The 12,329-nt window shown below is 42.2% G+C and overlaps 1 pseudogene; it reads right to left on the minus strand.

Annotated features, from left to right (window-relative positions):
- LOC100947293 overlaps window positions 1-11,866 on the minus strand; it is a 32,438-nt pseudogene extending 20,572 nt beyond the window's left edge.
- Window positions 11,867-12,329: the final 463 nt, after the last annotated feature.

Genomic DNA, 12,329 nt, shown 5'->3' on the forward strand with positions numbered 1-12,329 from the left:
CAGGTATATGGGGCCGGCAGCACCCTTCTCCTTTGAGCCACAGGTGCTGCCCAACCCAGCTAATATTTTAAAAATGTCTTTTGTAGAGATGGAGTCGCTCTATGTTACCCAGGCTTCTCTAAAACTCCTGGTCTTAAATTATTCTCCTGTCTTGGTTTCCCAAAGTGCTGGGACAAGACACTGCATCCTGCCTTGCCTATGCTTTGGAATTACCTGGGTGGTTTTAAAAATCTCAATGCTGGGCAGCACCTGTAGGTCAAAGGAGTAGGGTACCAGCCCCATATACCGGTGGTGGTGGGTTCAAACCCGGCCCCGGCCAAAAACTGCAAAAAAAAAAAAAACACCCTCAATATCTAGACTGCGCACTCAGACTAACTAAACAATAATGGGAAGGAATACCCAACTATCAGTATTCTTTAACACTCCTTGAGTAAAAACATTGTACGGTCAAGGTTGAGAGAAACATTGATCCAATTCACATCTTTAGCACACTAAGAAAATGAGACTTAGAGACGTTAAGTGACTTAATTGTATTCTTAACTTGCACTACTCATTATGGTAGCCAGCAGCCACAGTGTCTTTTTTTTTTTTTTTTTTTGAAGACAGAGTCCGTGGGGTCAGAGTGCCATGGGGTTTGCCTTGCTCATAGCAACCTCAGGGCCCTGGGTTCAAACAATCCTCCTGTCTCAGCCCCCCAAGTAGCTGAGATTAGCTCCTGCCACAACACCCAGCTAATTTTTCTATTTTTAGTAGAGATGGGATCTGGCTCTTGCACTGGTCTTGGACTCCTGAACTCAAGCAATCCTCCTGCCTCAGCCTTACAGAGTTGTTAGGATTACAGGTGTGAGCCACTGTACACAGGCCCAGAAGACAAGAGGATTGTTTGAACCCAAAAGCTTGTGGTTGCTGTGAGCTATATGGCATGGCACTCTACTCAGGGTAACAGAGTGAGACTGTGTCTCAAAAAAATAAAAATAAATAAATAAACCTTTATTCTGCAATGATTAGTATACTAAAATATATTTTAAGACTTTTTAGGCTCGGCGCCTGTGGCTCAAGTGGCTAAGGCACCAGCCACATACACCTAAGGTGGCGGGTTCAAGTCTAGCCCGGGCCCACCAAACAACAATGATGGCTGCAACCAAAAAATAGCCAGGCGTTGTGGCAGGCGCCTGTGGTCCCAGCTACTTGGGAGGTAGAGGCAGGAGACTCGCTTGAGCCCAGGAGTTGGAAGTTGCTGTGAGCTGTGATGCTACAGCACTCTACTCAGAGGGACAGCTTGAGGCTCTGTCTCAAAAAAAAAAAGAACAGACTAGTTCAACATTAGCATGTACGTCTATAAAGCACCTAAAATCACAATAAAAGAAATAGCTTCTTAGGTGAATATAACTGTGACTCAAATTCACCCCCTCTCTACTTCCACCCCCAAACCAATGCATAATGATTCAGAAGGCTGATTTTTTTTTTTCACCTTGATTGTCAAAGAAAGTTCATTGGGGAAAGAGGAGAAAAAGCTGCAGTTTTCCAGTGACTGGTCCATCCAGCTCAGAGCCAATTCACAAGCATGTCCAGGCATAATCTTGGCCCAAGAGAAACACAAAGGGAATGGTCAAAAGACGATCTCCTTATGGGCTGAAAACAAGATACAGCGTAAGGACTGAACTGGAAAAAAAGAAAAAAGAAAAAAATCGAATTGAAGTAGGTTTTAGTTTCAATATAATAGGATTTATCACCACCATTGTCTTTTTCTAACTTATAGGACAGATTTAAACCTCTAAACCTTCTTGACCTCTAAGTAAAACATACCTCAGGATATATTTCATAAAGCAGGTATTGGTGCTGAAGGATTCAAAGCTGTTGAGTTGGTTGTATTTTCCACTACAAAAATACCAACATATATTAACTTTGTTTTTTCAGTTGTGTTATGAAACCGAAACTTAATATCACTGTATCAGAATACACTGTTCCTGGTCATGGGGCTCAATGTCTCGCCCCCGAGTGCATTATGTCAAGCTGTGAAATAGCAGTGCCTAAGTTTAAACAAGAGGAAGCCCGAAAGCCAGTAGTGTAGTAAGTCAATTTCAGTGATTTCAGGGTGTTGGGCACTGTTCTAAGCATTTTATATAGATTACATCATTTAATTCTCACAACAACTCACACTGAGGAAAGTGCTATTATTACTCTCATTTTACAGATAAAGAGCCCAAGGGACCAAGAAGTTAAATAATTTTCTTAAGGTCCCACAGCTAGGTAAGTGGTAGACCTGAATTTCCAACCTTGGCAGTCTAACCACAGAGCACAGCATTTTGGTTGCTCTGCTGTTCTCAACATGTGCATACTTTATAAAAAGATGATGCTTGATTTATCAAGGTCAAGATCAGGAACAATGGAAAGACTGTCCTATGTGGGCAGGCAAAAGGGCCCACTTGGTGGCGAGGTACAGAGGTGGACATGTGCAGTCCTAACACAGGTTTCCTAAGATTGCTTTCTTGAGGACACCCCTTGTCCCGGGGTTGACACATCCACTGTTCTCTGGCACTATACATACCCTATGTTTTGCAAGGGCAACAGTAGGAGTTGCAACAAAAATGATTACTAGAGACTAGGAAAGAGAAAAGGAGGGCACAAAACAAAACAGCAGTAGCTGCAGGCTCTCTTCGAGTGGTTACACAATATTCCCTAGTGTCTGGGCCCTGGACAGACGTGGGGAGTAAGGTTTCCTGACTCCCGGTAGGGGGGTGAGATGGATAGATATGTGCATTAATTAGATCATTACATAAAACATCACCTTTCTTAAGGCCATATTCTCTCATTCTCTAACCTTTACAAATCTCAGCATGTTTCCACAGTCCATCCACAAATATAAACAAGAAACACAATCTGTCCCAGTGTTACTGGTTTCCCAGCCTGAGCAAAGTAAATTACTTTCTCACCCAGACAGAGCATGATGTTCTTATCAGGATCAGAGTGTTCTGTGGGTTTTGCATACTCTTTCTTAGTTTACAGTGCTACAGACTAATCCAACTTTCCCATGAAGCCTTGCTTGGGGCCTTTTGGACCTATCTCCTTCCTTCTCACATCCAGGGTTTTCATTTTCTTTTAATAGACTATGTGTTAGTGTAGTTTTAAGTTCATAGCAAACTTTAGCAGAAAGTACAGAGTTCCTCTATGTCCCCTGGTCTCCAGCGCACACACATAGCCTCCCCTTTATCAACATCCCGCACCAGAGTGGGACATTTGTTACAGTCGATGGTCTTACACAGACACATGACTGTCACCCAAAGTCCATACTTCACATTAGGGTTCACTCTTGGTGTTGTACAGTCTGATGGATTTTGACAAAGGCATAATGTTGTGTATTGACCGCAATAGTATCATTGAATTATTTATTTTTAAAGGGTATTGTCTTAGTCTGTTTTGTGCTGCTATAACAATACTACAGATTGGGTGACTGATAAAGAACAAAAATTTATTTCTCATCATTCTAGAGGCTGAAAATTTCAAGATCAAGGCACCAACAGATACTGTCTCTGGTCCCAATATGGTGCCTTGTTGTGTCCACTGGAAAGAAGGAACACTGTGTTCACACGTGGCAGAATTATGGAAAGCCAGAACCCACAAGCCCCTTGACAGCAGCTTTACTCCATTCATGAGGGTGACCTCAACACCTCCCTAAAGTCTCCACCTCCCAACACTGTTGCAAAAGAGGATTAAGTTTGTAACACGTGAATTTTGGAGGGGACAAAAATCATATCAGGTGTCATGTGTATGCGTTGTTCTCAGAGTCTCCCCCACCTGCTTTTTCAGTAATTCAGAGATGCTCTCATTGTTTCTGGAAAGCTAATAGCCTGTGAATTCTCTAATAAGGCCTTTGCACTTGGTCTGACAGTGAGTGACAGCAAAGAAGTCTGAGGCTCTGAGACACCCTTCAGGCAGCCAGCCTCGGAGCCATAATTCTGCAGTTGCCTTGGCAACAGCTGAAGTTTCCTGTCCTGGGTTGAAAAGCGTGATGTCTCTTCATTTGTGAAAAGTCTATTTTACGCTCTCAATCTGCCTGGGGCATAAATATGCCAGGAATGGAACCCTCCGGATTGGATTTTCTGCTTCTGATTTTGAAATAGAGGGTAAAATACTCATAGTAGGAGGTGAAAAGGAGGCTGGCACATGTACTCAGACTTGTATCAGGCTCAAATACACCAATATAGCCCAAATTCAAGCTGGTCAAAGTCCTAAGTTGGTAGATGATGTTATTTTAGACGCAACAATATTTTTAGGTCATCACAGAGGAAAGAATTCAATGGTCTTTCTTCATCAGAAACTCCCTGTGTTATCCCCTATATTTTAAACTCTACCAGAAAATTTTGAAAAGGTGAAAAAAGTGAAACATCCTTAAATGACTACACATTTGATTATGCCTAATATACCCCAAGTATTATTTAAAGAGCTCAGAACACTCTCCAAATGTGAGCTGATTCTAGTCTAAAACACTTAGAAAGACCATCTGCCTTGAATTAGACAATAGACATTTTCTCCATTTGGACTCTCTTCTCTAATTGATGCTCTGTTTGAGCCCAAAGAGTTGCAATTTCCTTGATTATCTCTCCCTCAAAATTCTCCAGACCATTGCTTATCCCAAAGCCTCCATTTCTGCCTGTCCCAGTTATAGGCATATAAATAACATTTAATCTTTCTTCCTTCTTTTGAAGCGTCAACTGGAAGGTTAAATAACAGGCACTATAACTTCAAGAAGTCTAAAGTTACTTTCGGTTTGAGCTACGTTTGAAGATTAATAATAACCTGATAAAAAGGGTGGGCTACACGAGTCACAGTGTTTATTCCTTCTAGTACACTGAAAATTGAAAAAGGGGGCAGTGAAGAAAACGTGACATTCTTACGATTCTGATTGGTGTTCAGTAACATTTTACATAAGATAAAGCAAATACATAGTTAACATGTACAGGGTAAAAAGTTAATGAGCACGTAGGCGTCTGGAGGTCTGAAGAGACGTGATTGATTCTATCCTGCCTTTACGCTTCATCTGATAGGCAAGGTTGCAATCAGCCCCTGTTGGTAAGATATTTGACAGACTCCAGACTTGCAAGCTGAGCATTCAGCTTTAATTCATAGGCCCAATCTCTATGGTTTCTGAGTCTAACTCGCACCATCCCAGGCCACTTAAAAAAATTGTGTTCTTAAGATGTTCCTTTTGCTGAGGAATTAAGTAACTCATTTCTAAGAAATATCTGTCAGATTTTATTTCAGGATGTAGAGAATAATTAGATTTCTTGAAGGAAGAAGATAAACCTATTTCTACTGTCCTATAAGTTAAAATCACTAGCAGTGGCCACTACTGGGAAGAAGAGTTTGGCAGAAATTCAAAAAAAAGAAGAGAGAATCTGGTACTAAGTAGATCTGGCAGCCTCACCCCAGCTGCAGTTTGCACATCAGGAAGGCTCCTACCCATTCTTTGCTATTGAGGGAGGCAAAGTATAGAGACTAAAATAAAAGTGCTTTTGTACTTTGTCACTTTTCCTCTAGCTGAGGATGGCAGAGGCCCTGGCTCAGTGGAGAATGATCTCAGAAGTGCCCCAGTGGACAGTGACACCAAGGCTGCATGAAGCAGGTTAAGCATCCTGGGAAACCTGTGATACCATCTAGACAGGCTCTGCTCATCCTGGTCTGAGATAAGGAAATTTGTCATCTGTTATCTTCAGAAGCTTTATACATTATAGATGCTGGAGAAGAAATTCAATGCCATGAAGGAGGCTACACTGAGGAAAGAACATAGAAAACATGGTTCTTGCCTTTATGAAATTAAATAATTCATACTTAAAATAATTCAAACTTAAAATTCTTGAACTTTCAGCTTATTCTGAGCCTTGTGCAGCCTGGGTCATACAACATGAAGCTACAGTTTCTGCCTTTTTGTTTTTTCTTGTAAATAATTAAGACCAAACTGTGTCAGAAGAAGAAGCCCTCAGATCACCTCTCTTCCTAGGTCAATAAAGTGATCTTGGAATGCAGGAATTTGTAACTGTATTCAGCCCTACAATGAACAAATGTCAATGTCCCCTATATAATCCTCTTTCTTTCTTTCTTTCTTTTTTTTTTTAGAGACAGTTTCACTTTATCACCCTCGGTAGTGTGCTGTGGTGTCACAGCTCACAGCAACCTCCAACTCTGGGCTTAGGCATTCAGCTCACAGCAACCTCCAACTCCTGGGCTTAGGCGATTCTCTTGCCTCAGCCTCCCAAGTAGGTGGGACTACAGGTGCCTACCACAACACCCAGCTATTTTTTGTTGCACTTTGGTCGGGGCCGAGTTCAAACCCGCTGTTCTCGGTATATGGGGCTGGCACCCTACTCACTGAGCCACAAGCACCACCCATAATCCTCTTTCTTAACTAACTACTTGAACTTTTGAGTTGTGTCCCAGAAATGATGGATTTTCTACAAGACAAAGGAGTTGAGATTCTGAAGACCTCGGGTCAAGATTTTTGATGCCATGACTCCCAGTAAGGCATTTTGGCCCCTCCTCTGAAAGCCCATTATCTCCAGTAGTCAGAGAGATGGATTCAAAGCAACTTCTCCCTTCTCCTGGAAAAACATCTGTTGCATTAAAAACTCCTTTCTTCCTTGGCAACCCTTGTCTCAATAATTGAATCTTTGTGTGACGAGCAACTGGATATAGACCAAAAACCCCTTGTGATTTTGACAACATAACCAATCCAGTCACTGTGTTGTATGCACTGGTCTCATATGAAAAATGTAATTCTGCTAAAATTTCTGTGTAAGTGAAATCTAACTTCTCCACTTTGGACTGCTCACCCCATTCGTTTGGAGTTGGTATTTTCTGGATGGCTATCCTCAAGTCTTGTGCTTGAATAAGCTCTATACTTCATCATCTTCTGAATTTCATTACTGAAAATTGACTCCTTTAAGGAACTTCTGTTGCCAGATGCAGGTTCAGCTGCCAACCACTCAAGAACCAGACAGAAAGTCTAGTGTTAGTGAAGAACAGGTGGTTTATTCAGGTGCTGCCAGGCTGGGGACATGGTGGTCTATTGTCTCAAAGACCATCTCATCTCCTTTACTTATTGAACAACTTATAAAAGAAAGGGATAAAGGGGGTCCAAGGCAGAAAACAAGCTTTGTGCAAGTCATTGTGACTTTGTAGATTATTATCAGCAAAAAATAGGCCGTGTGGTAGATCCTCTAGTCAGCAGTCTACCTTTGGTCTATTCTGGACTCTTGATCTGGTTTTCCTCAAGGTCATTTTCGAATCTTGTACCTGGCAGCTGTGTGAGAAAGCAACCAGTTTTAAAGACTTTTAAGACTGAACAAACTGAAAGCATACGGGAAGCAAAATGGCTTCCCTTTAGTTAGCCTCACTGTAGAGTCCGGGTGGCCTGGAGTACACTTACACGTCTGAGATTGTTGCCGGCACATTTTTCTGTCAGTACAGACACTGTGGCTGAAGGGCCAGCAATGAGCTATTTGGAGGGAGATTTGAATAATTCGAGGGAGGAAAAAGGGTAGACTCAGTGAGCAAACCTTCATGGAGGTGATGTTCCAGTTCAGATTGGAGGGATGAGTGCCAAATGGTCAGGTTGAAAATAGGGGTAGGGGAACATTCCACTAAAAAGGATGCTCTGGCAAAGTCACAGAGAACTTGGGTTATTCCTTAGGGAATATCAACTACCAAGTTGTTAACAGAAAAGAGATTTCGTTACTGATAGTCCTAGATAGGTGGGATTCAATTAGACTGGGAAGGCTTTGATTATCATAAAGCTAAAATGAAGAACTCAAATGACTTCAAGATGTAGGACAAAAAAATAAAGTGGTTCCTGCTGTACAATATATAGAGAATATTAGCGCTGTTTAAGAGCAATGAATTTACATTTAAGAATATCAATATCAAACTGTTCAAATTACTTCTATAGACCATGTCAATGGAAAAGAATCCAAACTCTGTAAAAGTACTTTATTCCGAGCTGATCAGGTGCAACCAGGGCCTGGCGAGCCACACCCAAGAAGCCTTGAGCAAGTGGCCTCCCTGTTGTTGGGTTACAGTTTGGTTTTACACATTTCAGGGAGAGAAGAATTCCATGTAAAGTCATGCATCAACACATGAAAGGAGTATGTTAGTTTGGCCTGAAAAGGCAGGACAGCTCAGCTTAGCTCAAATGGCTAAGGTGCCAGCCACATACACCTGAGCTGGCGGGTTCAAATCCAGCCCAGGCCCACCGAACAACAATGATGGCTGCAACCAAAAAACAGCTGAGCATTGTGACGGGTGCCTGTAGTCCCAGCTACTTGGGAGGCAGAGGCAGGAGACTTGCCTGAGCCCAGGAGTTGAAGGTTGCTGTGATGCCACAGTCCTCTAAGCAGGGTGACAGCTTGAGGCTCTGTCTCAAAAAAAAAAAAAAAAAAAAGGCAGGACAGCTCGAAGGAGTGGGAGAGATCACAGGTTATAGGTGGGTTTAAAGACTTTTTAATTTGTCATTGGTTAAAGAAATGAAGCTTTGTCTAAAGGTTTGAAATGTTTTAAGTTCTGGAAATCTGATCATCAGAGATGAGTCCTTGCACACAGACTCCAAGTGATCTGCGAAGTAAATCAAGGACCTGCATGGGTGGTTTATGTATAGCCTTAGGCCTGTTAGTGAGTTACAAAGGATGTATCCAAGAAAAGGAGATGACCAGGCAGGTCTGATCTCCCTTCTCAAGGCCAGAAACTCAGCTTTAGGGCATGTCTGGGGTCCTCTTGGCCAAGAGGAGTTTCATACAGTCAGCTGTGGAGCTAAAGATTGTAGTTCACAGCCAGGTAGTTTGCTTCCTTGTTACTCATATCGGGGCACAGGCCCCAGGAGGAAAGGGACCCCCATCGTTAGGATATAGATCATCATCAAGAGGTACCATATCTGTGTTACCAAGAATGTATCTGATAATGAAAGTCACTCAGGCAATCACACAGCCTGTGCTGAGGCTAAGTGGCAGCTAGCTGACTGAGGAGCCCAGCTGCTTTAAGATTCTATAAAGCAAGTATGATATGACGACAGATATATTTTGATTTTCATTCATGATTCCTGGCTTTCACCCCTGTAAGCTGTGTTATTTCCTGAGTGACTACAGCATCAAGAATATCACAAAGTATTTGGCCTTTTGTCCTTGGTTCCTGAGTAGCTTCTGAGAGGGAAAGTGAAAGACAGTCTTTTGTTATTTACAACAAGCCCTTTCCAACGCACCCCAGCTTTCATGAATGAAGACATTTGGGGGAAGGGAAAAGCCCCTAAAAAACATAGGATGTGGGGCTGGTTGCCAGGGGAACCAGCCTTATGGGCAGAGGGTGGGAATTTTCAGACCTGTCCCTCACCCTCCAGGGAGGGGAAATGTGTTAAATCAGTCATTAATCCTGTTTTAATCAATCATGCCTGAGTAATAGCACTTCCGTAAAAACCCAAAGGCACTGGATTCAGGGAGCTTCTGGATAACTGACCATGTGGAGGGAGGAAGGTGAACAAAAAGGCATCCGTGTGCCTGCCAGGGAGGGTGACATACCCAACTCCGCAGGACAGAATTTCCTGTGCTTGGAACCCTTCCAGACCTTGTCCTAGGTGAGGCCAGAAAAGTGCCTACAAGGTAGAGTCTGAGAAACTAAGCTGAAGCAGCCCAGCGAACCTAATTCTTACCCTGCCAAGTTCACATTCTTCCCCACACGCCCTCCCCCCAACCTCCCATTATCTAGTTAAGGTTTCTCCATGATTGTGAGGATGTTTGTCTCAGGAGACTTGAGGACGTCATCACACACAAACCATAGGTATTGTGATATTAATAGAGTAAAGGTTACTTTGATGATATGATGTTTTCTTTAATGATTCTCTTAGATATTTTTTTTAAGTGAAAATTGTCTTTCTGTTGTTTAAACATTTTGCATTGTTAGAATGAAGACTATTTTGATGTCACTTTCTATCAGATAAAGTTAAAATTGTCTAGATTTGTTTCCTTTTATTCCTATTATAAAAAGCTATTAGAACTGTAACTGAGGCAGAGAAGTCTTTAAGAGACTACGCTCACTGTTCTCCAGAATTGCTGGCCTTCTGAGAATAAAGCCCATTGGACCTAATTCCTATCTCTACATTTGGCTGACAGTGACAGGCCACCAGATCCTCTTCATCCGGTAACATTTATCTCTTCATATGACTATTTGTATCCTTTAAAATATCCTTTGTGATAAACCAGTAAACATAATTGTTTTCCTGATTTCTGTGAGCCACCCTAACAAATTAGTTGAACCCAAAGAGGGGTTCATGGGAACTCCAGCTTGAAGCCTGTCAGTTAAATGTTCAAGAGCACTATTCTTGCCCTGGTACCTGAGGAAGGGGGTGACAATCTTGGGGACTAAATCCACAACCTGTGGGACATGACACTGTCTCCAGGTATATGATGTTGGAATTGACTCAGAGCTGATATCTGCTGCGGAACTGTTTGCTTGTTTGAAATCCCTCATGTTGTTCAGAAAAGCCTTCGGTGTTGATTGCTGTTGTTAAGTGAGAGAAGAGAAAAAAAAAAACTTTTGATTGGTTTTTTCAAGTCGAAGTAAGCTACTATGAAACATAAGACCCCTTGTTCTTGAAAATTGACAACCCAAAATAAGTGACTGAGGCAAAAATCTCAATCAATGGAGGTTTATTAAGCCAAAGTCGAGGGTACATCTGGAAAACACAAACCACAGACACATCTATGGCTATTTTTCCAAAGCAGAATTTGTAAGTTTCAGTATTTTAGAGGAATAGGATACACAGAAAAGAAAAAGAAAGTAGGGGGGCGGGGTGGGTGGGGAGACAAAATGGTTATATTCTGTGAGACCTAGGAAATCTACATTTTATATAAGAAAAGGTAAATGTAAGAAGTGAGTGGACTCCCTGTTGGCCAAGAAGACCCCAGAAATACCCTAAAGTTGAATTGCCGGCCATGAGAAGGGAGACCAGACTTGCCTTGTCCTGCCCCCCCCACCCACCCCCCACCCTTAGAGATAGCCTTTGTAACTCATTAACAGGCCTAAGCCTATATAAGATAAAGGCAAAATCACACCTGCAGGTCACCAGTTTACTTACCAGATCGTGCTAGTCTGGGTATATGTAGTGACTTGTCTCGATTAGCAGTCTTTCTTAACTTAAAACAGCCCAAGCCTTTAGACAAAGCTTTATTTCTTTAACCAATTACAAATCAAAGAATCTTTAAACCTATCTAAATTGTAAGCCCCCTGACTTGAGATATCCTGCCTTCTCGGGCCAAACCAATATAAACCTTCCATGTATTGAATTTTACATGTAATTCCTCTCTCTCTGAAATGTTACCAAACTGTAACCCGATGACAGGGAACCCACTTGCTCAAGGCTTCTTGGGTGTGGCTCTGGGCCATCAGACTCAAAGTTGGCTCATAATAAACCTCCTTCAGTTATTTTACAGTGTTGGGTTCTTTCCCATTGACAGATGAAAGAATGTCCGATCTTGTCTTGACTCTGTTCTGTACCTGGGAAGACAAACTCGTAATTCATTACTATGTGTGGACTTGAACAGACTTTAGTTTTACCTACAGACCTAAAGTTACATTTTGCATGTCCTTGCTTATGGAAGGCCGGAAAGGAATTTTCTTAATGAATGATCTGTGGGGCCAGTTCCTCACAGGTGCCCAAGGGCTTTATCTTCCCTTTGCATAAAGAGTTGGGGAGTAGTCCTGAGATTTTTATTTTCTTTTATACAATCATGTCATACTTATTTGTATTATATGGTATTGACCAATTGGGTAGAACGACAAAGAGATTCAACTCATCAATTTTATCAACAAGCTTCAGATCCTTCTCCATGAGCGCTTTTTTTCATTATATATTTTTTTTATTATGATCAAAAATACTAATTAAGAAAACTTGGGCAGCATAGCTCAGTGGGTAGGGCAGGGGGCCACACACACCAAGGCTGGTGGGTTTGAACCTGGCCCTGGCCAACTAGTACAACAATGACAACTGTAACAACAACAACAAAAAAATAGCTGGGTGTTGTGGTGGGCACCTGTAGTCCCAGCTACTTGGGAGGCTGAGGCAAGACAATAGCTTGAGCCCAAGAGTTTTGAGGTTGCTGTGATGCTATGGCACTCTACCCAGGGTGACAGCTTGAGACTCTGTCTCAAAAAAACAAAAACAAGGCTCGGCGCCTATAGCTCAACCGGCTAAGGCGTCAGCCACGTACACCTAAGGTGGCGGGTTCGAATCCCCAGCCCGGACCCGCCAAACAACAATGACGGCTGCAACCAAAAAATAGCCGGGCGTTGTG

Source organism: Otolemur garnettii, unplaced genomic scaffold (genome assembly GCF_000181295.1).
Source record: "Otolemur garnettii isolate 467f Iridium unplaced genomic scaffold, OtoGar3 scaffold00005, whole genome shotgun sequence".
Taxonomy (NCBI): domain Eukaryota; kingdom Metazoa; phylum Chordata; class Mammalia; order Primates; family Galagidae; genus Otolemur; species Otolemur garnettii.